The sequence below is a fragment of the Emydura macquarii genome, unplaced genomic scaffold (assembly GCF_026122565.2).
Source record: "Emydura macquarii macquarii isolate MOO-44397 ecotype Brisbane River unplaced genomic scaffold, CSIRO-AGI_Emac_v2 contig_320, whole genome shotgun sequence".
NCBI classification, from domain to species: Eukaryota; Metazoa; Chordata; order Testudines; family Chelidae; genus Emydura; species Emydura macquarii.
In genome coordinates, this window is record NW_027130457.1 from 4,266,275 (window position 1) to 4,293,226 (window position 26,952).

The 26,952-nt window shown below is 38.4% G+C and overlaps 1 long non-coding RNA gene across 1 annotated transcript; it reads left to right on the forward strand.

Annotated features, from left to right (window-relative positions):
• The first annotated feature begins 1,884 nt into the window (after positions 1-1,884).
• On the forward strand, positions 1,885-17,613 carry LOC137167190 (uncharacterized). Its single transcript, XR_010924045.1, has 4 exons — positions 1,885-1,956; positions 13,025-13,100; positions 15,818-15,917; positions 17,344-17,613. It is a non-coding gene; the product is annotated as an uncharacterized lncRNA (long non-coding RNA).
• The last annotated feature ends 9,339 nt before the right edge of the window (positions 17,614-26,952 follow it).

Consider the following 26,952-nt stretch of genomic DNA (forward strand, 5'->3'; position numbering starts at 1 on the left):
AGCGTAAATACAAACTGGAGGGGAAGCTGTCTAGAAAGCAGTGAATGAAAGAGAGTTCTGAAGTGACAATAGATCAGAGGCTAAATAAGAGTTTGTTCAAAGAGTCTGTCGAGGAAAAAAAGCCAGCACTATTCTTGGATGTATGTAGAATAAGGGAGGTGGTAATGTCACTCTCCACTACTGTAAGAGTATATCTGCAATGTTACATGCTATTTTAGTCTCAATAGTCCAAGGAGAATATTTAAAAAATGAAGGAGAATACTAAGAAGGACAACATAAATGACACCATGATGGGAAGATGAGATATATAAGGAGAGACTTACAGAGTTCAGTTTGTAACAAATAGGGAAAAAATTCCAAGACTTGGGTATGAATGTTATGGCAAAGCCTAAGGATCTTCAAGAAAGCACTATAAATGCAGAAAAGCAGGTGAATCACTTTATCATTACATTGTAGGGAAAGGAGCAATTATTGCCTAAACATGAAGATGGGGGGAAAGAGTGCACCTTGGCCACGACATGACAGGTGAGCTGAAGCATACTTTGATCCCATACAGGGATTTGCAGCCCTAGCGTGGCACCACACTGTGCTGGCTAGAGGATCCCTGCAATCCAACTTCCTGGGGTGCATGGGGCATTGTGGGAAGGCTGGGAGAGGAGTGGCACCAGTGAAACCATATCTAATCAGATACCACCAGCATTCCCCCTTGGGATGCAGTGAAGTCATTGCAGTGTTGAGGCTGCAGTAGCAGCTCCCTGATCTCTTTCCCCAACTGATCCCCCCCGTACATAACTCCATTGCTCAAGATGTGTGTTGGGATTAGAAACTGATTCTTACAGAACAAAGCAAGAGATAGACATCACAGAACAGCTATCAGTTGCAGTGAATGCTAGATGATAGCCTATTTATATATTATACTAAGCCAGCTGTAAAAAAACCCTCCATCCTGTGCCATATTATTTATTGTGTTTTGATTTTATTCCTTCCACTTGATCTTTGTTACAATTTAATGATCACTCTTGTAAACTTGTTTTTCTTACAGGTGATTCTTTTTTATTTTGCTTTTCACTTTATTGTAGCTTTCCTTGTTGACCTTCTGCTCATGCATTTGTTCTCAATTTCAAATAGTAAGCTTTTTTTCTGATGTTCTATCACGTATTTCTTGGATTATATGGCATGATGTTTTCATTGGTGTTGCTTTTATTTGCCCAGTGTTCCTTTTGCTCTCAGTAAATCCTTTATACAGCTGGGTGAAATCAGTGTTCAGGCTAACAGTTTTTGATTTCAGTCTGCATGGATTCTCCATCATGAATTTCATTCTGAGCTTCAGGCCCAAAGCCACCTCAAATCTCAAACAGCAGTCACTGATGCCATGGACAAAATTCAGAGGTGATGTGTAAACTTGAGTGAATTACATTCCTGTTCATTCTACTAGTGTGGACCCAGATCCACAAAGGGACTTTGGCATTGAAATGCCTAGCTTTTAGGTACCTTGAAAATCACTGAAATCCACAAATCCTGGATTAGGTGCCTAGGTTTCCTATACAATGCATAGGGAGGGATAGCCATCTGAAAATGGTATCCAAAAAAAGGCAGCATGCTAGGTGGGGAGCTATCTAAGATAGTCTGATATGATATGAATATCCTAAGCTTCACCCCTCTCCAGATGTAAGGCACCTAAGTCTAGGTTGGAGGGAGGCATCCCCTGCTCCTTATGGTCCACACCTGGGAACCCTCTCCTAGAGTCAGGTGCCTACACTGTTCTTGCAAGATCAGCGTAAGTGCCTTCCTTAATTGCACACAAAACAGCTGGGAGGAAAGGAAGTTGGAGGCACACACTCCTTTATAACCTGTAGCCCAGTGATTAAAGTACTCCCCTGGGATGTAGGACACCCACTTCAATTTCTCTCTTGGCCTGCTTAGGCTAAAGGATTTAAGCAGGGGTATCTTTCTCAGGTGAGTGCTCCAACCTCTGGGCTACAGAGTCATTTTCACTTTTTCTGTAGAATTAATTCAACAAGGCAGAATGAGAGAAACCCCACATGAGAGTATCTCATAATCCAGTGCTTAGATCACTTGCCTAATGGCAAAGGTAGGAAAACTCTGTTCAAATCCTTTCCTCTTGGGAGAGCATGGTATATCCCACAGGCTGGTGAATTTCCTTAACCACTGGAACAAAAGTTAAAAAGAAAGCTGCTAACTTCTTCTCCCCAATACCTATTTTCACCTGGTTTGAGGATTGTGATAGGGTAGAGGTGTGAGATAAGTGCCTACCTCAGGCATAAGTGCGTATTCCCAGAGGTGGAAGCTTAGGTGCCTAAGGAATCTTTGAAGCCAAAATTTAGGTGCTGACTAAGTTTAGGCACCTATAAGATTTGGCAGCAGCTTAGCATTGTATTTGTGTATCACAGTAGTGTGTAAATATAGTGTTAGGTATCTAAATCCCTTTGTGGATCTGGCTAAAGGTATTACCCACGTGAATCCTTCTATAGGACTGGGTTTTGAGACTTACACACAAAAGTTAATACTGAGAGTGCTAGCTAAGCTCCCAATACTACAGTTACTGCACAAATGTATTTATTTGAAGTCAAATGGGGTTCTGCACAGCTGCAGGTATTTGCCATATAGTGTTTGCTGCAGGACTGGGGCCCATATTCCAAAACAAGGAATCAGAACTAGATGTCAGTTAAAAATAGGGTGACTTACTTTAATTTATATGTTCCTTGGTACTGTTCTGTGAGTTACTGGTCTTGCTACCATTCCTTTCTTCTGGCCATTTGATGAATTATACCAAACTAGATGCTCTGAGACTCAGTGGTCCAAATTCAGAGGAGAAACATAAGGCAGAGAGTATGAGTAAATAAGAAAATCTAAGATAGTCTAGAAAGAAATTAGTGAAAGAAAAACAAAACATCATAACTCTCAAAAACGCTCCAGAAATGACAATCTCATGAAGCCTGATGTTTTCCATCCTGAATTCCAGTGTTCAGAAAGACAGGAATGCAACCACTTCCCTAAGACCTTTTTTCCTGTAACTATCCAGTGATGACTGAAAGCTCTACTCTGGGTTCTTCCTCCTATGAAAATCTGGTAGCTGCTCCTTTATATCTGGGGAGAGAAACAGCTGGCACCCACAGTGGCCATTTTATATCTGAGTGCTGGAAGGCTATACCATTCTTCCTTCCTTCCATCTGGTAGTATTTTTATCTACTATTATCTTTTTGCCTGATTTTTTCCAAGCTTTTTTGCCTGAAGAAGTGGCAACTCCTCACAGTAGATCACACAATCTTAGGCTTCACTTTGAATTCAGCCTAGTAAATCTCAGTAACTATAGAGAGAGTCTAAGTCCCTGTTTTCACCTTGATCCAGATTCATTCAGAACTGCTGAGCTCTGTTTCAGTTGAAAGGTTTGTGAACTTTATCACCTATGGTTGGAATATCAAATTTGTGGGAATTCAAAATGGAGTCGGGATGGTTTGGAGTTGTGCTATGAACAAAGTTCCCAGCTTTATTTAGTGCCTTTTTTTTTTTTTGCGGATTTTTCTCCTCATATTAATTTGCAACTTGTAATTTAATCTAAGATGCTGACTGCATTTGTTAATCTGCTATCTTGCAGTAGGAAATAGACTTTTAGCCAATACTCAGATCAGACTGTCAGACAATAGAAATGTTCCTCCTGTGATGTTTCATATTCTTGGAGAGGTGGGTAAATGAAGTAAGACTCATACCTTTTAATATCTATTAGACAAGCTCACAAATGACAATGCTAAACATTTTATTTACATTAATTCCTGCTCCGTTGAGAGGTGCCAAGAGTCCTCAATTCCTACTAAAGGAGTGCACTTAACAGGCTTATGTTCATAAACAAAAGTTAATAGAAACCTCACAATTCTGATCTATTTTCATCCTCATTCATATTTAATCACATTGATTCATTGGTTAAAGTGCATATTCATGCCTGTAAGACACATCTCTTAATTTGTCTCCTTTCCTGCCTTCCTGTTGGTGGGGCAAGAGGAGGTTGTGGGATCAACCACAGAATTTTGAGCCTCCAACATCTTCACAAACAGAATTAAGATTGTTCTCTCTGTTTAATGAAACCTGCCTTTGTTTCTGTGTCTGGACAGGAACTTACACCCTCAGTTTTGGTCTGGGGGTGCACAGTATGTGAGAGTGCTACTTCCGTGGCATGCCTCCCTGACCCCTCAGGAGCTCCTCTGGAATCTGAGTCTGCTGATTTAGGTACTGTGGCTCAGGCTTCAGCATGGGCTTAGCAACATGAATACATACCGAGGTCCTTGGGTGGGCTTTTACAGCCTATAGTGCTAGTATGCTAGATAGATTAAAGCTAACACAGGTATGCCTACCTGAGCTGCAATCACACCTTTCATTGCAGTGTAGACCTATCTTCAGAGGGGACAGGGAGGGGTTGATAACCACTGACAAATTCTCCACCCATCACCAAGCCAGGGGTGAAGACAGAAGGAAGCCAATATAAATTACTGTGACTTGAACTGCCCTGCAGAAGCTGGATGATCTCAGGATTGACGACATTTGGGAGACTGCTTGAACGCTTGGCTCCTGCAGGAGCCAATTTGTGCAGGGGATGAGTGGAAGACTGGGGAGACCCGGTCAGCAGTGTGGAAGCATAGGGTCTCTGCAAGGTGGTTACACACCTCTGGAAGATTTCTTAGGATCTGTGGGTTTGTGGATGGACCCCCCTGGCTTCCTTCATGCAGGGCTAACACCCTTCCTCCCTGATGAATAAATTTGCAGGAAAATCAGCAACATTGAAACTCATGGTGTTTTCACTCTCTTAGCTGAGTGGTTTCCAGGTAGAAAGAATGGGACCCACTGTTTGCATTTCAATCTTTGTAAGGGTTTCTTGGAATGAGTGACAAGAACCATCTATGAAATCGGTCCATAATTCAACCAGCCACTCAGTTAGTAAAATGTACCTTTTATGACTACCTGAAACATGTTACACTAGTTGCATTTAATATAAACATATATTACTTATAAAAAATTATGTGAAAAGAACATTATCAAGGTTGCAAAATCAAGCACTCAAAAGTTAGGAAATGCCAGGTTTAAGGTCTGTTCACCAAAACATGGGTTGTTTTCTTTGAAAAAGTCACCAGAACTTTTTAACATGCGCAAAATATATTTTTCCCTCATTTCATTCTCTGAAATAACTGAACCCTTTTGGCTGAAGTTAAAAATGGCCTGAGGCAGACATCTGGCATGGAAAACTTCAGCTCAGACAACTAAAGCTTGACAAATTTATAAGCAACTGAAAAAAGGGTTTTATGGTGGGCAACCTAAACAATAGGCAGTTCTACGAGCACAACCTGTAACTTACAGCAAGTTATCTTTAAGATAAAGCATCTCCAGTAAAGCTGGTCCATTAATTTGAATACTTTTTGTTTAGCGAACGTTGGAGAAATTTTCAAATAAAGTATCTGACAAATATTTCCCATTATTTGCCCCATTCTAGTGACCAAAAAGAGACATATGCATCACTTACTTTTTAACAAGGTTAATGAATTGCAATGGATTGTTCTGAAATGTCCAGCAAAAATTTCTTTAAGGAAAAATTGTGTGAGTCAGGATTAATCCAAATAAATGCAGCACTTTTACATTAAATACAGATACATATTTGGGGTTATTCCTTGTGATGGCAAATACATATCCTTTTATGACACTCATATGAATTACTCAAGAAAAGAAGAGACAGATGAAGACAAAATGATATTACAGGATTTACTCTTGTTCTCCTATGAAATACAATGTGTTATAAATCACGTTACTTTCTTGTCACCTAGAAACACCACATTTAACAGATGTATGAATATTTAAAGAAAAGTCATTTCACATAGGTGAAAGGTGAGGCTACAGGCTGCATAATATCTTTTCTTGAGATTTCCTATTGAGACTTCAGTGATTTAATTGTTCAAGTGATCAATGGTGGTACTAAGGAGGAACTGATAAATCAAAGCCTGAATAGCTTTTAACACAATTTATAGCTTAAAGTTTGTTGTGAATACTTGGCTACCCCTGAATATTATAAACTCTATTATTGTCTTTTTACTGAACCACCTAAGGAAAATGCTTTATAGAAAGACCATGAATTTCTATGAGCTAATTAGAATTAATTCATAGTTGTAAATAATAACTTGAACTGATGTTCTTTTTACCTTTGGATTCATCAAGGGAAGTGATCAGATATCAACAAATTATTCATTCAAAGCAATGGTGCGGAAATTTGCAGCACTGAAGCCTTAGTTGGCAACTTGTTAGGGACCTGTGCCTAATATGCATAAGTAATTACATAAATTCAAAGAATTCTTATTGGAGATTTCAATGCACAATTAGTCTTTTAATTTCTAGCGTATTTTTGACTGTCCAGTAGGTTTCTTTCCACCCCTCCTCAGACTTTAGATTCTTATTATCTGATACCTATTTTTAGTTCAAGAAAATCCTGCCATGTTTGCTCCTTGTCTCCCCTCTCCCAAAAAGAAACTTTTTCCAAAAACTAGAAACTTGCTCTTGGCCAGTGCTGAGCACCTCTTTTGGAAGTTTGCCTTTTTTCACATGGCTCTTTTGAGGGCTCTTCTCAGGCTCTTCTTCAATCTCCTTTTCCCTGCTTCTTCTGGGGAGGTGAAGGACCTAGTTGTGGCAATACTGATGTTGACTAATGTTTTCCTAGCATGCCTTTTCCATTAATCATGTTAACTTTTTCTGCTCATTAACCCAATTTACCAAACCATAGTGCAACACCTAAGACCACTGTGATTACTAACTTGTGCAATACAGACAAATATACTTGTCTGTTACTTTGCCTCTCACTTCCCTCTCCTCCTGCTTATCTGTTTGTTCATCCATTGAGTGTTCTCTAAATCCTAGATTGAGACAGGGAGCCATCTGCCATTTTTTTGTACAGCACCAGGTAGAATGTGGCCCTAACCAGCATTTTTGGTCCAAAGGCACTACTGCAATAAAAATCACAAGGGCCCTCACTTCCTTTTCTTCATGCTGTTCATATGTTGCCCTTGTTTTTCTCTCCTATCCCTTGGCTTTTTTCACCAGACCACACAGTGATGTCCACTCCTCAACTTGCCCACCAGCTTCTCACAGCTTCATTCACTTCACCTGGCAGCTGCAAATAAAGGCACCCAGACCTTCCTTTCCTCTCAGTACCTGCCACATATATTTTGGTAGAGGCTGAAAGTCAATATGTGGCTTTAGACTTACCAAGAGGGGAGGCCAGTAAAGAAGGATAAGGCCTTGCAAAGAGGAGTGGGCCTTGAAGATTTAGATGTGGAATGGACCTTCCACCAGCCTCTCCATGTGGCCACTGCAGAAACCACTGCTTTGCTCAATCTATTAAACACACCCAAATAGTTTTTAATGGCTATACTTAGCAGCATCCAGCTCCTTTAAAAGTTAAAGTGATGAGCAGCCTGGAGTTCATGGGTTGTACATCATGGTTCTGAGAAATCATTCGCATCTTTAGTGCCATATTGCACCTTGATTTTTTTAAAAGAAGAATGCTTTGATCTCATTGCAGGAATTCTGCTTCAAACCTATTGGTACAAGTATCTCCCTAATTTGGGTGACACTTAAATATATGATATGAGTATCTTAGTTGGGCCGTTTTCCTAAAATGGTCAGCAGTAAAGTAATTAACTATGTAACCTAATAGCAGATGGACAGGTGTAATTAACACCTTTCAAAGTTAAGTATTCAGGATCTACAGCCTCAGGAAGGCAGCAATGCATCAATCCATATCCAGAAGGTTTTCATCATAACCATATGTGCTTAAGCACTTACAAATTTAGGGTAAAATCATGGTTCTATTTAAATCAATGGGAGCTTCACCATTCACTTAAATGGGGCTAGGATTTCAACCCTGCTCCACATGGGGGAAATTTCCCAAACAATTCCTGCCAGTCTACACAGCTACATATGCAAGACGGGTAGAGGCTGGAGGACAGGCATAGGTAGAGGCAGAGACAAATAATGGGGGAACATGTTGGATGGCAGCATAGGGAATAGAATAGGTGAAAGGTTCTAGAAGAGGGATAGTAGCAGAAGGGAGGAGGCTACTGAGGATGAGGCAGATTGTGGGGGTTAAAGAGAAGCAGAGAAGAGTGTGTGTGGGGAGGCTGGGTGCTCATTCAGGATCCCAAATCCCCTCCCTCGGGTTCTGAGGAGGGTTTATGTGCGACTTACATGGTTGACAGGTCATCTGCACTATGGTAAATGTCATCCTTTGTGGAGATTTGGCTCATAGTAGACATGACACTGGCACAACAAGCTGCATGTACTTTTAATTCATGTATGTTTGTCTCACGGTCCCATCCCTCAATGTACAGACCACCTTCTCGCTTAGTGATCTCAATGGGAACTGCTGGAACTCAGCAGCTTGTAGGAGGGGCTCTCCACCTTACAGGAAGGGCCCTTGTGGCACAAAAAATAAGCACATTATAAGTTACCTGCAGACCATTGTTTAGAAAGAAATGTAATAGCCCTAATTTCTCCCATGCTGCCCCTCATGCTTGGGATGTGCTCCCCTTAAACAAGTGCAAAGCTATCTCAATATCTACCTTCAAATTCTGCCTCAAAACTCTCCTTTGCTGTGAACCCTACAAAAAACAAAACAAAAAAGCTTGATAACAATTAGGCTGATGGTGGGCTGAGACCACTGCCTGTTATGCTGACTCCTTGTTCTCCCCTAACTATTTGTATCCATCTGTTTATCTCTTGTCTTATACTTTAAATTGTAAGCCTTTTGGGGCAGGAACTATTTTTTGTTTGGTTTGTACAGCGCCTAGTGCAAGGGGTCCTGGTCCAGGCTGGTCCAAGTCGAGGCTCCTAGGTGCTTCAGTAATACTTCTGTTAATAATAATAATAATCCAAATCTAGAATTCGGTCAGGATCATTGCACCAAGCTGTTCATCAAATGTCCAGGATAATATATTTAAATGCTACATGCAGCAATGTGGAATGCATGGTTTTTACTATCTGTAGATTGTAGTGCAGTCCTGTTTGGTGAATTGGTTCACTTAGCTGTGACTAAAGAGAACAAAATGTAACAGTTTTGTTTTTCTTTATGCAGTTCCATCAATCTGAACACATGAACACTTTTACTGGCTGAAAATATAAACAGCCAGATGGTACAATGAAGAAAAAAATGGAATTTTTCCATCTACTGGAAGATACGGCAAAGATATATGTTCCCTTATGTGGATGCAGGAAACTGCTGTATTGCCCCAGACTGTTGGACCATTAGCCAGGGCTTTAAAAAAACTTCAAAATTTCCTTAGCTAATTGTTGTGAACAATCAGGCTGACTGCTCCACATGTTGAGGGTGAAAAAATTTAAGAGCTGAAAAATTATGGACATTTCTCCTCTGTGAGTAAACTGAGCTTTTTATCATTTAGAGATAATAAAAAGGTGCAGCAGCTGTCATGGGTGTGCGTGTGGGAGGTGGAACATGCATGACAGCAAAACCTCCAAATCCCATCTTGCAGCTGAAAAAACATCTGCTCAATTTTCAAAATAGGTTAAAATAGAACATGAAATTACTAGCTGCATTCTGTAGTTTGTAAAAGAGGAAGAACAAAACAAAAACAAAATATCAAAGTTCTAATAGATTTGCAATCTCTTAGTGATGTGTGGGACCAGAAAGGGCTTAACATAGCATGAGCTCTTCTAAACAACATGAGCATTGGTGCCACTTGAAACTAACTGAATAGGGTTTGCAGTTAATTTGAAACACGGAATGCTATAAATAGTAAGTTTAGCTATTTCTTATTGTAGGCAATAGTATAGGAAAAGACAAAGGAATACTGCAACTACTGAAGTGTCCTCATCTATTTACCTTAGGATTCGTCTCCATTGCAGCCACCAGTAGGGACTGCAGCACATATAGACAGACAAACTAGTTTTAATCTAGGAAGATTGGGATACCGGAACCGTGAAGCTGCAGCACCCTGGGCTTCTGTGTGGGCTGTACAAGCCTGCCTCTGGGTAATTTCTGGCACAGGCAGACTGTGTTTAAAGCACCAGCTGCTGCGTATTCACTGGTGCCAGAGCAAACTAGATTAAAACTATACAAACTGCAATTGCACCCCATGATTTCAGTGTAGAGAGAGCCTTACAGCAAAACTGACAGTCTTTTCAGTGCCACTCCTGTACCGATACACAGCTGCCAGGAATCAGTATGGGATGCTCTTAACCTTTCAGTTTTATTAAAGTTATTAGATGACAGCAACAATATCAGTAAAGGTAGAATGAGCCAACAGCTAGTCCAATAATGTATTATTGGACTATGGAGAGGGAGTCTCCTTATGGGTTGTCTCATTGAACTGGATAACAGCACAGATGCAGGGAGGCCAGCAGGTTTTTTTTAATTGTCTGAGATGTGATACAATTATAGCAGTAACTAGAGAGCAATTGGATTTCTTTTGTTTCAGATGTGGGAAGCTACCTGCTTGGTTAGTGCAATGAATCCAGGTAATTTCATCAGATATTTTTTGCAGTCATAAAGTCAAGAGCTCATGATTCAGAGATATAGCACATGGACGTGGTAGTGGAGCGAGCCATATTGGCCATGAGAAGTTGTCTCCCACAAAAAGTCGATCTGTTCATAATAAATTCTAAAGAGGTTTCATTTTCTATTACTCTGCCATTTAGATTAAATTACAACTCCAGAGGCTAATGCTCCAGTCCAAAGATTACAGGAATATACACTAAGACAATGGCCTATGACTACAGATCCCAGCACTTTTATTAGCTGCCTGGCCTTCTTAGCTCTGCAAAAACTGAAGTACTGAAAGTGCCTGAGAAACAGCCATTTACAAGATTCTGAATATTCATTTGGATTTCTACTTCTAAAAAGATCTAAAAAAGAGTGCAGGAGAAGTCTGTGTAATCCTATACTACCATTTTCTCAAAACTGACTCTGTTAAGGATCCTAAATAATTTTGCCATGAATAGTGATCTCCAGCACATTCTGACCTCAGCACATTACGTTCACAATTTGGGAATAATGTTTGATGCTGTGTCTGAACTGAGTATCTGTCGAGGTCCCTGCAAAGAAAGGATATAACCTTGCCAGAGGTTCAGGCATTAATGTCCAGACAGATTTATGGTTTTGCATCAATGGTTGACAACCCTTTGATGTTATGGTAAAGAGATTAATAGGTAATCCAGAAAATATCCTTTAGAAAAATTTCACTCCAGCAGGGCAGATGTGCTATAATTAATGATGGGTAGGTTTTCAAGACTCTGACAAGCAACACATTTATGACTACTAGAGCCTCACAGATGACAAAGTCTCGTAAATTGTATTAACTGGAGGGTATTATCCAGCACATATTGTGGCCTGTGTATATTACTTAGACCTGGTCTAACACTAACAATAAACATCAGGCTGCGAGAACTCCACTGGAGTTGATGGAGTTCTACCAAGCTGGTGTCCAGCAATAGATTCCAATGGAGTTCTACTGACCCAATGTCTATTGTTAGTGCTCTCTGAGTTAAATTTGGCTCTTTTTTTTTTTTTTTTTTTTTTGTGACAAGATAAGAATCCTGTACAAGAAATGTATCAGTTGGAAATTTCAGAATATACCAAGACCATGGGGATATGGCATAGGTATGGGACCTGGAATCTTTGTTGAGGTCTGTGCAAAGTCTCTTGTTAGCAGTGAGGTGGAAGAAAGGGCTCAGCATTAGAAACCATGTCTTTCTAAACTACTTTTTATGTTTTAAATAATCTGTGATTTACAAACCCAACATTGTAAACCTTTAAAGCCATTTTGAATCTTACTTGCAGTAGGGAGAAAAGGGAAATATTTAGTCACCATGAGGGTGAGTTTGGGGGGAAGAAGCCATGTTTAGGTCAAGCCCAGCTGGAGCAGCTGAGGAATCTACACCTCACTCTCTTATTAGTTCTGTCCTTGTCTCAATCTTCTTAACTTGTCTATCCCACTGATGGAAGAAATCTTACATGTCCTTCTGCCATCATTTCTGGAGTGAATTAGAAAGGGAAACAGTCTCTTTCCAAGGGTAGAGTCCTAATCTGCCTAGAAGCTGTGTAGCTGCTTGTATTCATGTGTCATCAGAGCAAAACCTTGACCTCAACTTTTGAAAGTGGGAGATTCCCAACTCCTTAATGATGTTGTGATGAATTCGTTGAGCAGACACAGGACAGGACAGCGTGTAGAAGCACTGTAAGTCTAAGGGTGAATCTGTTGCTGTTCTCACTCCTGACTGCAGGGTGATAGGTCAGAAAGAAGGGAAAAGTTTTGGCCCAATAGGACAACAGTTAGTGAGTAGGGGACCCCATTTCAGGCCTCACCCCACATAAAGGCAATAGTAAAGCACCCATTTTACCTACTTTTATTCAGAAAATATTAAATTTTAAATCTGTTACTGGTTCAGCACCTCTGGCCTAAGTAAGGTGATGGCAAGTTTCATATTTATGATTCTGTAATATAGCCATGTATGCTTTATTCCAAACACAAGTTATGTTTTAGTCAAATATGAGTTATTGGTCTCAATATAGGGGTAACTGGGTGAAATTTATTGGTCTGTGATATACAGCAGACTGGAATAATCTGGCCTTATGCTCTGGAATCTATTTGAAATGAAGGAGAGAAATATGTTTGTGGCAGATATTCAAAAAAAAAAAAAGTGGTAGGTGGTTGAAACTCCTGGTGGAGATGGGATAGTGAGCAAAGTGCAGGTGACTTACATCAGAAGTACCATTTATCATACAAATCTTCATTATCTCATGCATATCATCACTAATGTGTTATTGGCAGGAACTATCAACCTAAGAATTTTGCTTATTAATAATCTGCATGCCCCATAAAGGGTCACAGGCAGAAAGAGGGGGAGATTCAATTATGTGTAAATCTATTAATCTGAATCTACACGCTCTGAATTAAGAAAAAGAGAAGTACTGTAAAGTTTTAGAATTCAGTCACCCTCCACCCCCCAAATACATTTTTAGGTCTGAACTATGCCGCCAAGGACAATATGAACTATGGTGCACGATCCCACTATTATCACTGGAAAACGTGATTCAGGTATGTCTACGCCATCAGGTATGTCTACGGTGACTGATGCAGCAGGATCGATTGAGCTGGTCATGGAGACTTCTAAGACTTTATTGCTCCCCTGCTTACTTCTTTTCCCTGACCTGTCCATCATGCACTTACTCAAGCTTCTCTGCCCAGTGTATAGGGGGAATAACAGGGCCAAAACTCTGCTCTTTCTCCTCTCTTTCCTAACCACTAACACCAGCGGAGAATTAAGTTGTCAATTAGTTCCAATTTACCACTATGCAGAGCTTGTCAAAATTTTTCTGATGGAACATTTTTCCATTGGAAAATGCCAGTTCATCAAAATCAAAACATTCTGGGAAACGTCAAATTCAACAAAATTCATTTAGAAGAAAAAAAATAAAAATGAAGGTTTTTAATAAGGTCCTAAAGAAATGTTCTGATAAGATAGAAACAGAACAGTTTTGATTTTTGTTTTGTTTTGGAAAGACTTTGTTTTAAAAATGGCTGTTTTTTATACATTATATATATATTTATTAAATATAAATATATATATTGTATTTTATAGTTCTGTATTTTAATATTTTATTGTATTTTCTATTAATTTTTATATTATAGTACAGCATTGCATGTTATATCATGTAAATATATTAATACAATTTTATATGAATTAAAATAGTATAAAATTAAAGAAACTAGAAACTAGTGCAACCTCCAATGCTCTAGGCCAAGCTATCACACCAACATCCATTTAAAAAATATCAGTCACTTGTTTTAGGTCAGTGGTAAAACTCTTCTAGTCTCTTTCTTCCTTCTTTTTTCCATGATTGTCACAGTATGAATTAGAACGGTTTAATAAATCCAAAGCCCAGAGAGTTTTATAATGACCCTCTCAGAAGACTTGCTTATAATTTGCTTGAAAGAATATTATTTCCTGAGAATGAAGCTGGTGACTTCTCTGACTGTATAATGTTTTCTGAGCTGCTCAGTGCAGAACCCTGAAAATAGACATTGATGATTCTGAATAAGAGCAGTCACACCTACCAACCTAAATAGCCGCTTAAGTAATGCAAAGTAAAAATACAGGTGTCAATCAACTTATCTAACATAGGTGAGCTTAAACTTCTTTTTTAAAGATAATGTTTTCTATTTAAAATACACAAACATTGAAATATTAAATGCACCTTTTCTTCCTGCTAATGCTAATAAAACTCAATAAGTCACTTTTGCTACATCCTCACTCAGATCGTGCCATCAGTTTTTAAGCACACATTCTCACCTTCTAATCAATGGTTGTGAATAGGCCTCATCTACTCTAACTGAATTGACTTTGTTAGCACTTGCCCTCCCCATTGTTGTTTCTTACCCTTGGATGTATATCTATACCTCCTATCTGTGATTTCCATTTCGTGCAGCTGATGAAGTGGGTTGCAGCCCATGAAAGCTTATGCCCACAGGAATTTGTTAGTGTTTAAGGTGCTACAGGACCCTCATAGTTTTTAAGCAGTATGCCCCATGAGTTTCACTGGGGAATTCTACTTAACTGATAATGGTGTTATGGCCCCAAGTACTGAAGTCTTGGTTTGGACAACTACTGTATTCCACATTTCGTCTCCAGGCATGTATGTATTCAGTGCTAGTCTCAGCCTTGTGCAAGGAGCAGCATGTATCTACACTGCCCCTGGAAGTGCATCAGGAAAGAACAGTGATTTAAATACACACACTTCCCACCCTGCTCTTGTCATCTTCCATGGTGTTACAGAGTGCTGGGATTCAGCATCTGAACCCACACTATGGTCACTGTTTAACCAATTAAGCCTCACAGGAAGGACTAATTAAGGAGAAGAGTTCCTAATTACCAGGTGAAATTGGAGCTGGGTAGCTAATGAGCTAGTTAACCCATTAACAAGGAGACTGGATAAAAGAGCACAGGAAGAAAGTGGGAGGGCAGGGTGGAAGTAGAGGAGTTAGTTCCGCATGATAAAGGGAGCTATCTGTGTAGTGAGATCTCTTTTCACCCTCACCCCTTAGGAAAAGGAGTAGTTAAGCTGAATGACTTTGTAAATAGTATGACTGTGTGTGTGTAAAAGGTGGTGAAGTAAAGCACTGTAGATAAACTACACTATGATTTAAACGTTTTATTAGAAAATGTTTAAGCAAAAAACAAAAAGCAACGGTCAGGGTTTACAAGGCACAGTAATACAACATCCAGGGATGGTATGCAGTGGGGGGGTGGGCGGGTGATCGGGGATCAGGGGGTGGTAGCAGCATGATGAGCTGTGGCCCCATAGGAGGGGCTGGAAGTGTAGGACTTGGGGGTTGCAAGGAGGTATGTGGGGAGCGGGGGATGCTATCCAGCGTGGGGGGAGGGTCCCTGGGAGGCATTTGCCAAGGAAGGCGAGCAAGTCCATGTGTGGGAGTGGAGGTCCGGGGAGTACAATGGCGTGCAGGGAGATATATGGGGAGCGGGGGATGCTATCCATCATGTGGGGAGGATCCCTGGGAGGTATTTGCCAAGGGGAGCAAGTGAGTCCATGCATGGGGGTGGGGGAGTGGGTCTGGGGAGGACATTGGTGGGGTGGGCTGCAGTATCCCGGATGGGGGGTGGTGGTGTTAGGTTTAAGGTTTACAAGGAGATATATGGGCATGAGAGAGCATTTCAATGTATAGGAGAAACATTGGGGGCATGTTTTAATAGAAAGAGTATATAGGTCTATATGGGGTGAAATGTCTCTCATTAGTCCAGTGTGCCTCACAGTCATCTACAAAAGGAACATCTCTCAGCGGTCTCAGTGAGAGCAAAGATGATGGAACCAGAGGTGCCGTGTCACACAGGGCAAGGCAAGAGTACTTTTATGTGCACAGTTAATTCTTTCCTCATGCCCAGCTAGCTCCTTATCAGCCATAATTCTGTTTACTGGTTCTTGCAGGTAACATGGGGCACACGATCCCTGCTCTCCACTTGATATGTTTCCCCCAATATGCTTAGAGTATGACTGGACAAAACTTTACATGGCCACAACGGGGGCTCCCTTTTCTACATAGCTACTTTAGTCCTATAACAATTGAGCCCATTATAAATGAAACAATCAGCAAAGGATGTCTTTGTATGGCCAACAAAAAAATTAAAGATGGGCCACAAAGTCAGAACTGGTTTAGGAGCCAAACTTCTCAAAATCCGAGGCTGTATTAAATCAAGGGTTTTAATTCACCTTATTTCAGAAATAGAGATTAATTTAAAAATTGGCAGCTGGTTCCAGATTCAAGCTTTTGTGAAATGTTTGGATCCACTGTTTTCGTTCAGGCCCATGTCTAAAATAAATATAAGTGAAGCTGATACATCGCAGTGTGTCAGAGACAAATTGTAGCTAACAAGAAAAACCAAGTGGATGAGGTAATATATTTTATTGGAGCAATTACTGTTCATGAGAGTAAGCTCGAAAGCTTCTCTCTTACTCACCAACAGAATCAGATCCAATAAAAGATATTACCTCATTCCACCCCACCCCACCCTGTTTCTCTCATATCCTCAGACCAACACTGCATGTAGCTCACATGTGAGATTGAAATTTTCTTTTTGTCTCTCAATCAGAATAAAGATTCAAGATTTGTCAGATCAAGAAAATTCAAATGTCTTGCCTCAAAGCATAGCCAAATTACTTGCAAAGATATAGAAAGGACTTTTACCTTCCCCTTCCCTTATCTATATACACACACAATCCACAGAGAGTTTTTGTAATTAGCTAAATATATTATATTGGGAAGGGTTTGCTTTCCTCTGAAGCAACAAGTACTAGTCATTGCCACAAGCAGGCTAACAAACCAGAGTTCTCATTAAGTATGATACCTCTTTTCTTTTCATTAACTATGTGCAAAATTCTGTCAAACCCGTGTGTGTTCATAGAAGTGCCAGTACTGAAGAGTAGAAATGGCCATCTCAATTACTTTTCTACATTTTTTGTCTGAATGCTAGTATATCCACATTTTGTTTGTACCGCTTTCAAACTTTATCCACGTACTCTCTTGTACACATTCTCTTGTGATGTAATCTGAAACCAATGACTTTAATATGTCCAAAGGAAGGAACTGTAATTACATTTCAAGTCCATTATCAGGCCTTCTGGAAATGAACATCGTTATAAATATATAAACTGATGTCTGGGATCATGTACTATGTATTTTCTCAGGGGGAGTTTGGGTATTGACTAAGAGGTCAGAACGGTCAAGTCAATCTATTAGTAAGATTCCTGTAATTGACATTTTTTAGGATTGAAGATGCCATCATCTATGACAACACAACTCAAAGAAAAACTACAAGAAAAATTCTGCTTTCCACAATATTAAACATTATTGCTATTAGTGGTTGACCAAAATGGATTGTGTAATCACCGTCGATATGTAGCAATGGCTCCGTATGCTCCTAACAGGTCAATTTTATATAAGCTAATGTATATCTTTAGGTTGTTTAATTTTGTAGTGCGCACTTTGATACATGAAAGGAGACCTAGTTGGAAAATAAACTGTAAGCATCCCCTGTTTTTTCACCACCTGAGTTATTATTGTACAGCTTGTTTAAATAGCTTATCACAACTGTGTTCCAGGAGCAATAAATTTATTTTCCTTAGTAGTTGGTAGCATTTAAATGCCCCAATCAGGGATCAGGGCCCTGCTATGATAGGCACTGTATGTATATGTAAAAAAAGACAGCCTCTGCCCCAAGGAGCTACAAAATATAAGATGAGCTGATAGGTAAGTGCCACATACAGATGGGGAGATCACATGGTAACAGTGAGATAAGTGTTAATAAACAGTGTTCACATCACAGGGTCTGACCTGAAGCCCAATGGGAGCCTATCAATGGACTGAAATGAACTTTAGATCAGGACACACATGCTTACAAATTGTCTAGCGTTTTGTAGTCATTATAGCAGAGATGAATTTAAAGGAGAGATTTGAATGAGGATTATGTTATGGCTTTGCAGATCTTTACAAGGAGCTCCATCTGTACATAAGGAACAATAACAGAGAAGAGAGTGAAGATGTTTCTGGGAAATTTTGGCTAATGGGAAATAAGGGCAAATAATCATTGGTGGAGCAGAGATACATTCTACAATAATGTCACGTAAAATGCCTATGAGATTACAGTAAATGGTAACACATATACTTATTAGCGAGAGGCCAGATCCCAAGTTTCCCAAAGTTTGAGAGGTTTCATGTCTTGTTTTCAAGTTTGCTACCATCTCTACTACAAATATAAATGCTAGAAAGGACAAAATAAGCTGGGAAAAGCAGGGTTGATAGAAATCATTATTTAAAATGAAGTATATCAGGTATTTATATTTAAAGCATGATTTTTAGAAAAAATCAGTTTAAAGTGTAATCAATTTTATTTATATGATGTTAGTTCTTTCTTTCCATTGTCTAGTCTGGTATTGCTGAAGTGGATGTTTTGTACTCATTTTTTAGCTTTCTTAATGTAGAATGTGAGATTTCTACATATAGATTTTTTTTTTTTTTTTCAACTAAGCATTTTCACACTTAAAATGCTCATCTATGCTGAAAAACACAAGTCTGGGACTTCATTAACACGTACTATGAGAACAACACAATCCCAGTCACAAAACTGATTAGAAAGTTGCCTGTGTTATATTTGCATCCAATACTACCTTCTAATATATTGAACTTCCATAAGGCAAGAAAGCAGAAATGTTTCAACTTGGCTATACTATACGCCATGAAGGTTTGAAATTTTAAATCAATGGGACTTGTGCTGTTAAGTGACTTTTGTGTTTTTCAAAGTACCATATTGAGGTGCCCTTATATGGGCTTTTGGAACCTAATTTTAGATTCCTATTTTTGAAAATTTCAGCTTCTGTAAAAATTTAATGTCGGTTATTTAGTCTTTGAATACATTTTTTGCATTGCCAATACTGAAGCAATTTTCTTTGAAGTGACAAAGATATTTTATAAAATACAATTTTACCCCTCATTTTGCAAATACTTATGCACATGCTTAGCTTTAAATATGCAAATAGTACCATTTAAGTCAATGGAACTATTCATGTAAGTAAAGTTTACATACCTACTTACATGCTTGTAGGGTCAAACATGCCCTTTGATTCACAGGTGCTGTATCTCAGCACAGAATTGATAGCTGATATTATATGTGTTTTATGTGCCATTTTAAACTGGGTGTTTGTACACTGCTGAGCTCATCCAGACATCTGGCCATTCTTTACTACTCTGTGAAGGTACTAAGGGCCACTTTCTACTCTCAACGCAGCATGTGTATCTATGAAAAATGTGATCCACTGCTTTTGTGGTATCTTCACAAGGTGCAGTCTGAGACATCTGAATGACTTAATTCTCACCAGAGAGTGTGGATAGATCTGCAATGCAGGAGGTATCTTATTGAAAAACCTAAGCACTTTATAGGATGCCATCTGAAAGAGGTGGTCTTGGCAATCTTTTCAGGAGTACAAGCTATAGTGGTTGAGTGGTATGATTTGATTTGTGGTTATTTCTATCTTTAGTATTGAAGTTTGAAAGCAAAAATAAGGAGAGTCCTACTCCTGCTCCCTCAAGGGTCCTCAAGGCCAAGGCTTGAGACTCTTGTACGTATTTATAGATTTCCCAGTATGGCAGGGGAAGATTGATGAGACAACCAAGTTAGCTAAAAGGAAAATCAAAGCTTCCTCTTTAGCAGTTCCTTACCTGTCCAATATCAGGGCATCCCTTCATTCAGCAAAGTTTCCAGTTATCAATTTGCTCTCAGCAGTCATAAATCTATTTAAAAATCATGGAAAAAAGTATACAAGGAATTTATTTCTTGGATCTATAAAATAACTTTCCCCCCAAAGACTGACACCTTAATAACTGACTCCTATCTGCTAAGATTTTTATGGGACCATCTATATCTATTATTAAAATGTACACATGTGGCTTAGCATTTACTTTTACCCCTTCAGGAAATGAAAGGATATACACGTATTTTATTAGTAGCTCTTATAAGGAAACCAGCTAAAGTGTATTATCAATGTGCTTAGGGTATCAGCTTGTCACGGGTTTAATTTAATGTATTTTTGCATTTATTTATTCAGCACCTATCATTGCAGAAGCTAGATGTTGTTACAAAACATTTAAATTGTGCAAAGACACCAAACTAGAAATCCATGATTTTACAGTGCATTGTGGCCAGAAATACATTCATGAGGAAAGTGTGCTCATGTTTTTTTAAAATAAACAAACCTAAAACTAAATAATATAAATACAGTTTGCCCCCATGCCCTGCAGATCATTAAGCCTAACCGCTTTACTGATGATTAACAGAAAAATTGATTGATTTTGTTGGAATGTAAAGTCTTTCTCAAGCTTCTGAGATCAGAATGATGGAACTGAAGGAAGTTTGGTAAATGGACAGTGCTAATGATTTTGAAATGCTATTATACAGTTCAAAAATAAATTCTACCTAAAGTATCTAATCCTAAACATTTTGGGAGGAAGAAAAAAATATCCTAGGGCAGGCTGCAGGACTTCAAGTTAGCCTATCCACAGCCAGCCTCCTCCCTGCAGGTTTTGGGCCATTGAATCCATGCAGTTGTGGATGAACCATGGCTGCATATATACAGACACCAGTAGTCTTCAGTAGTGATCAAACTCAGTTCTTTCAACAGAAGTACCTTCCAAAGAGAGATCCTTTAGCTACGAGTAAATTGAAAGCTCTTATCGTTGCTGAGATGAACAGTAGGATGGAGTCCCAACCTGAACCAATAGATTATCATTGCAAATATGGTTGTCTTTCATCCACCCTTCATTACATCAGAGGATGAGCACTCCTACATTAAAAAAGCTACAGTGGTCAAATGAAGGAGCCAATCTCCTCAGGAACACTAGTTATTGAGAGTGCATAAGCTCAGTTCTCTGCTCACTGCATTAGCTTCCCATGAAATACTGGCTCGAATTGAAGTTTTTAGTTTCTTCAGGAATGATGAACGTGCCAACATTAAGGATGGTGCTCATAAGATGGGAGATGGTGCTTTTGCAGCACTAAGTCTACAGCTTTGGTACTCATTACCAGAGGACATAATATGAATATAAATTTCACTCTCTGCAGAGCAAAGCATGAAACTGTTTCTCTGACTTGACTCTCCCATGCATGCACAACTTAAAAAATAAGAGATAAAAAAGAGGCAAAAAGGAGGGGAAAACAGGTAAGGGGTGATAGTTTCTCTCTCTCATCACTTTTAAAATATCATTCTGATTTTCTCAGAGGAAATGAGTGTCATTATAAGAACCTGAATAGAAAGGTAGATTCTAATAGTGCCTTCCACATCAGCCTATTTGGGAATGGTACAGCATTCCGGACTACAATGTGAGTTGATTGCAAAGGCCAGTATGGTTCCAGTTTCCTAAGCTATGGCTACACTGATGGCGGCAAAGTCGCCTCCATCAGATCCATTTCTCTGGATCAACTGAGCTGTCCATGAAGACCCGCTCAGTCGATCCAGAAATCGATGTACTAAGACCACCTTCATAAGTGGCGTAGCACTGCATCGATGGGAAAGCGGTTCCCATTGGCGCAATGCAGTGAAGACAGCACACAGAAGAGAAGCAGAGAAGTCGATGGGAGTTATGCAAGTTTTTTGTGTAGCTTGCGTAACTCCCGTCAACCGCCGCCGAATCTCAGAGTTAAGTGTAGACAGGGTCCTAAAGAAGACTAATGTGGACCTGAAGTAGAGAATAGGGACCAGTAAGGGTCCCTGTGAGCAAAATGCACAGATTAGCTCCTTTGCACATGCACACACATTATTTCCTTGATATATTGAGTAGGACTTTAAATGTTGGGAGGAAGATGAAAACTAAGAGCAGCAAGCGAACTATAAAACTTAAATGAGGCCTTGGAAAAGGAAAGCAAGCAACAGTCATAATTTTCAGACTATTCTGTTCTAGTATTTCATTCTACAAAAAGGCTGCCTTTTTTCTTAATAAACTATTTTATGTCAGGTAGTAAATATGAGCTTTGCAACTGAAAGCAGGCCAATGTAGACTGTCCCAGTCCATTTTATTAAATCCCTTGTCCTATAGCTTGAACCATTAAAATGATTGAAAATATCTATTGGCTCACAATATGGTGTCTGTTTTCTGACACATCCATTATTTAATCTAACACTAGGAAATCCTTCTGTACAGTGACTTTACCTAAAGCTTACTCTACTGTCAGTATTTGTTTGTTTATTGCTTGAATTTAATGCTTTAAAAATGATATACTGTAAATAAAACGTTATGTATATAAAAAGTGAATTACCAATAGGAAGCAAAGTTGTTAGTAAAGTTTCAAACAGTACTATCTGACCTTAAGCAGTTATCAGCAGAATTATTATTAACCACAACTATTTATGCTGAGGATGCTACATTTCATATATTAAATATAAATTAACGGCATGACACAATATATGAGGAACATATTTGTGCTTTGAAGTTGAGAGTGACATATTATCTCTTTAATAAGAGAGCTAAAAAAAAGCTGTCTGGCTCTTGTGACCTATCTAATTCTGTTCTAGAAGCAAATGTTCTAATTAGGGATGTACAGTACTTAAATTCAGATTATTTTTTTTAAATACAACTATTTAGGATTTTTTAAGAATCATTTTATCTCTGGATTTCAGAAAGTTTTATGCATTTATCTGGCTGTATTGTTCACTTTTAAATTTTGTTAAGAAGTACAGACATTAAATAGCTTTTGAACTATAAAGCCATATTTAGCATGTTTTCTCAAACTCTGAAAGCTTATGTTATGAGCTTTCAAGAGAACCTGTTTTTTGAAACTAAGTGGTGAAATTCCAGCTTGATACATGTGGCTTTCTGTTGTAGTTGCTAAAGCCCCCAAATTATGAATTATTATTAAGAATTGCCCAATATCAAGACTTTTCAGGAAAGAAAAGAGAAAGGCCTGCAACGGCCCAAAACCTCAAAATCAAACAGCACAGTTTCTTCAGACTTTCTAAACACTGAAGAAACGTTTCTTCTGCATTTCACAAGAGTATGTAATGCAACTCAGAACAGACAAGTCAGGAAAACTGTTAACCAATTGGTTGCTGTAGCTGAAAAGAAACTTCCTTTTTCCATTTTCTCTACCCTACCTTGAAACAATGAATTGAAATATAATATTAAGATACTATATGATGTTGCCTGCTACAGTAGTTAGGTGTAAAAATAGGGAACTAGACAGAGTAAACTATTTTGATGAAATAGTTATGTTTAAAAGGAATGACAAAAAGGTGATATGCAGGCAAACTATTGTAAACTTTAATGACAGGGCAATTCTGCTAGAAAAAAAGGGTTGCATTCATATTGATTTATTTTAAATTCGTGGTAAAGTTACGAAGGAAGGATGGTATTTGAAATCAAGTGTGCTTATATTACCACAATTCAAAGAAATACATCTATACTGAAAAAGGCAGTAAAATAATCAACCGTTTGATCAATAAAAAAAAAAAAAAAAAAAAAACCACAGCTCAGCCATATGTACAGAAGCCTTACCGCTTCTCTTAAAATAGAACAGAAATGTAAGATTTGTACAGCCACTGCGGCCTGCTGGAGAACAGCAGTTTAAGTGACTTTGTGTCACTGCATTGTGGACTGTTAAAACGAGTTTAGAGAGCATCAAAGAATGGTGAAGAGATTTTTGTTTTGTAACAGGTTCTGATGAAAGTGTTGTAAAAGCTTTGACCCTGAACAAGTTACTAATACTAATTAAGATAGTGAAACACTGTACATGTGTCAACTATATTTAATGATTCATATTACTTCTCGAGTTCTAGGTTTATGCAGACATAAAATAAGCCTAAAAGTGAAAGTTTCTTGAAGTGAAAGGAAAGGAAAGGTCTGTGCAAAGGCTGGCTACAATCTGACTACAGTCTATAATGTCTTTAATTTTAGGATTACAAACATTGGGCCAGATCTTGAGCTGTCAATCTCGACTTTTCACTTCAGTGCTACTACATTGAGTCATGTTACTTAGGATCTGGACAATTCATTGATGGACTTTCCCAATATACCTGTGAGATAGGTCATAACTGCAAAAATTAATTTTTTCCCATAAAAAAAATTGATGTGGAAGCTAGTCAGGAGGTTGAAAACTGAAATGAACAATAACATTTTATATTAGCACTGTGGCTAGGTTGTTTCACCACTAGCTGCTGTAGGGTGAGAAAAAGTAAAAAAAAAAACAAAAACCCAAACACATAGTTTTAGTAAAAATGCCCTGAATCTAATTTTAATCGAAGTATTGTTGGGAGTTTTAAAATTTGTTTTTTTGGCGAGGAAGCTTTGGAATTGATTTGATTTATTGTAATAAGAGTTGTTTAAAATAATTAACTTTTGATGAGTAACTTACAATATGTAAAGTATCTGACCCAGCTGCATTTTAGTGAAGTTAATAGCTTAAACTGTATCACTCCTTTTCTGCATCCCTACACTGTCTCTCTTGTTCATATCTGTTCTAATACACTATCAAGACTTCCAACCCTACCCTGCTTCACTAAAGACACCAACCTTCACTAATGATTTCAAATTTTCCAGCCAGCTCCTTCATGTTTTCTCTCATGCCTGTCTTTATGGGTGGAAAGGGATCCCCATAAAAGATCAAAAAGCCACCACATTATCTGTCTTTAACCTTAACACTCACCTAAGAAACACTCGACAGTAGCTGGGTATCTGCTGTGCTCTTACTGCTGCTTCTCACTCTGACTGTAGTCATCATGTTGTTCCTGTCCCCTGTCAGTCTGTAGAATCTATCTTGTCTTCTACTTAGACTGTAAATTGTTTGAGCCATGGACTAACAATTGGGTTATGTATAAGCACAGTGGGGCTGAAGACTGTAGGTGGCACCTCACTACAAATAATAAATAGCAAAAATAAGTCTACAGGGATGAGAAAGATACTACTTCCTCTTCAGAGGATCCCCATCACCATAGAATCTGAAAGTCTCACAATCTTTTGTGTATTTATCCTCACGCCACTCCTCGCTCTATTATCCATTCTTTACAGATAAGGAACTGAGGTCCAGAGAAATTAAGTGACTTGCCCAAGGTCAAACAGGAAGTCTGTGGTATAACAGGGAACTAAACTTGGGTCTCCCAAGAGATCAATTAGTTCCCTAAACCCTAGGTCATCCTTTCTCTCAGTGCTTTTCCTGAGGCAGCAGAGCTAATGGGAATGCACGTGCTCAGCTTTTCTTTGGAGTACAGGATATGTATGACACACCACTAACCAATTATGGAGATGGTAACAGCTGTGTTCCGTGAACTGGAAAGCCAGTCACAGTGCATGTGTGTCTGAAAAAGATGTAGTTTTACTGTTTTTATCTGGTGGTAGAAAGAAAGTGTTCTGAAGATCTGGTCTGATATAGAAGACCAATGAGACAACTTGTGTTTTGAAAGCAGTCTAGAAAAAAAGTAAAAAATAAAAAAGTCAGAAATGTTACCTCACCCCTCCAAAATTCAGAATTTGTTCAAATCTTAAGCTCTGAAAATGTTTTTGAGCAATATATATTAAATGATCTTTAGACTGGTGGAACAGACAAAATGTTATTTTCTGTTATGTGTGAATAAAAATAAGTTTGTAGTTACTGTAACCTAGATTAAGTAGAAGGGAAATTAACACACAGTCAGAATTAACACACAGCATGATACCACTGAGAGGTGGAGGGGAGAGACTGCTATTTCTGACACTTTCAAGTTATTCCCCCAAAAACACATTTTAATTTGATACCTTTCCAATTCATGTGTTAATGTGTAAAAAGGGTTTTTTTTTGTTTGTTTGTTTTTTTTTTCCCCTACTTTTTTGTCTATCAGTACTTTGTTAAAAGGAAACTTGAAAAAAATGAGTAAACTTTTTTTTATGTTTGTTCAGTTGGGGGGTGGGGGAGAAAAAAGTGAAACTACACTTTGTACAATGCTTCACATTGCATGTTGTGAGATGATTAGCTGTCTTGGTAGGTAATAAATAATAAGACATGACAGGCAGGGAATTACAGGGTGGTATGTCTTGGATGACTGTATATGGCACAGAGCTGAAGTCCTAGTAATTTGACCCAATGAAAAAGTTCAATAATGGACCTAAATGCTACCCTTAGTACCTCTTTATCATGGAAGAAGATTTAGGCATAAGAAATCAAACATTACATTTTAATTGTTAATATGGACATGCCAAGATTGATAAACTCTCTATCCAATGCAATTATATGTACAATTCTAAAGCCATGCAGAAATGAAGGCTAGTGCATAATATTAGAGAAGTCCCCCGTTTGGAATTTAGGAGATAATTTTAGGATTATATACACTTATTTTCATAAACAAATATGTTGTTTTATTTAATAGTGAATGTTCTCTTAAAATTAATTAAAGATAGAAATAATTATATACAGGACAAGCTGGCTATCATAATAACATAATTTATGTTCAGAGCTATGAAATGCCAATTCAGGGATCACTTGTGTAACTCAAATGAATAATGTTATCAGGAGTATCTATCATAAATTGAGACACTATATATTGAAATAAGTATTGTTTGGATTTTAAAGCTACAGAATATATCGTGTAATGGGTCAGAGTACAAGAGATAAAAGGCCTTTGAAATTTTCATTTTTTTCAGATGGTTGCCCCCTGAGTAGAAATAAAGTGCATGCTGACAGTGGGAAAATATAAGATTGTTTTTTGTCCCTGTTTTACAAAGCATGTTTTAATGAGTGCATTTGATGATTTACTTAAGGGTTTTTTTTATTGAAAACAATATGATCTATTTGTGATTACTGTGTTCTCTCTGCACTGTAATGCAAATGAAAATAAGATGTTGCTTTTCTCTGGTGGATACCTTT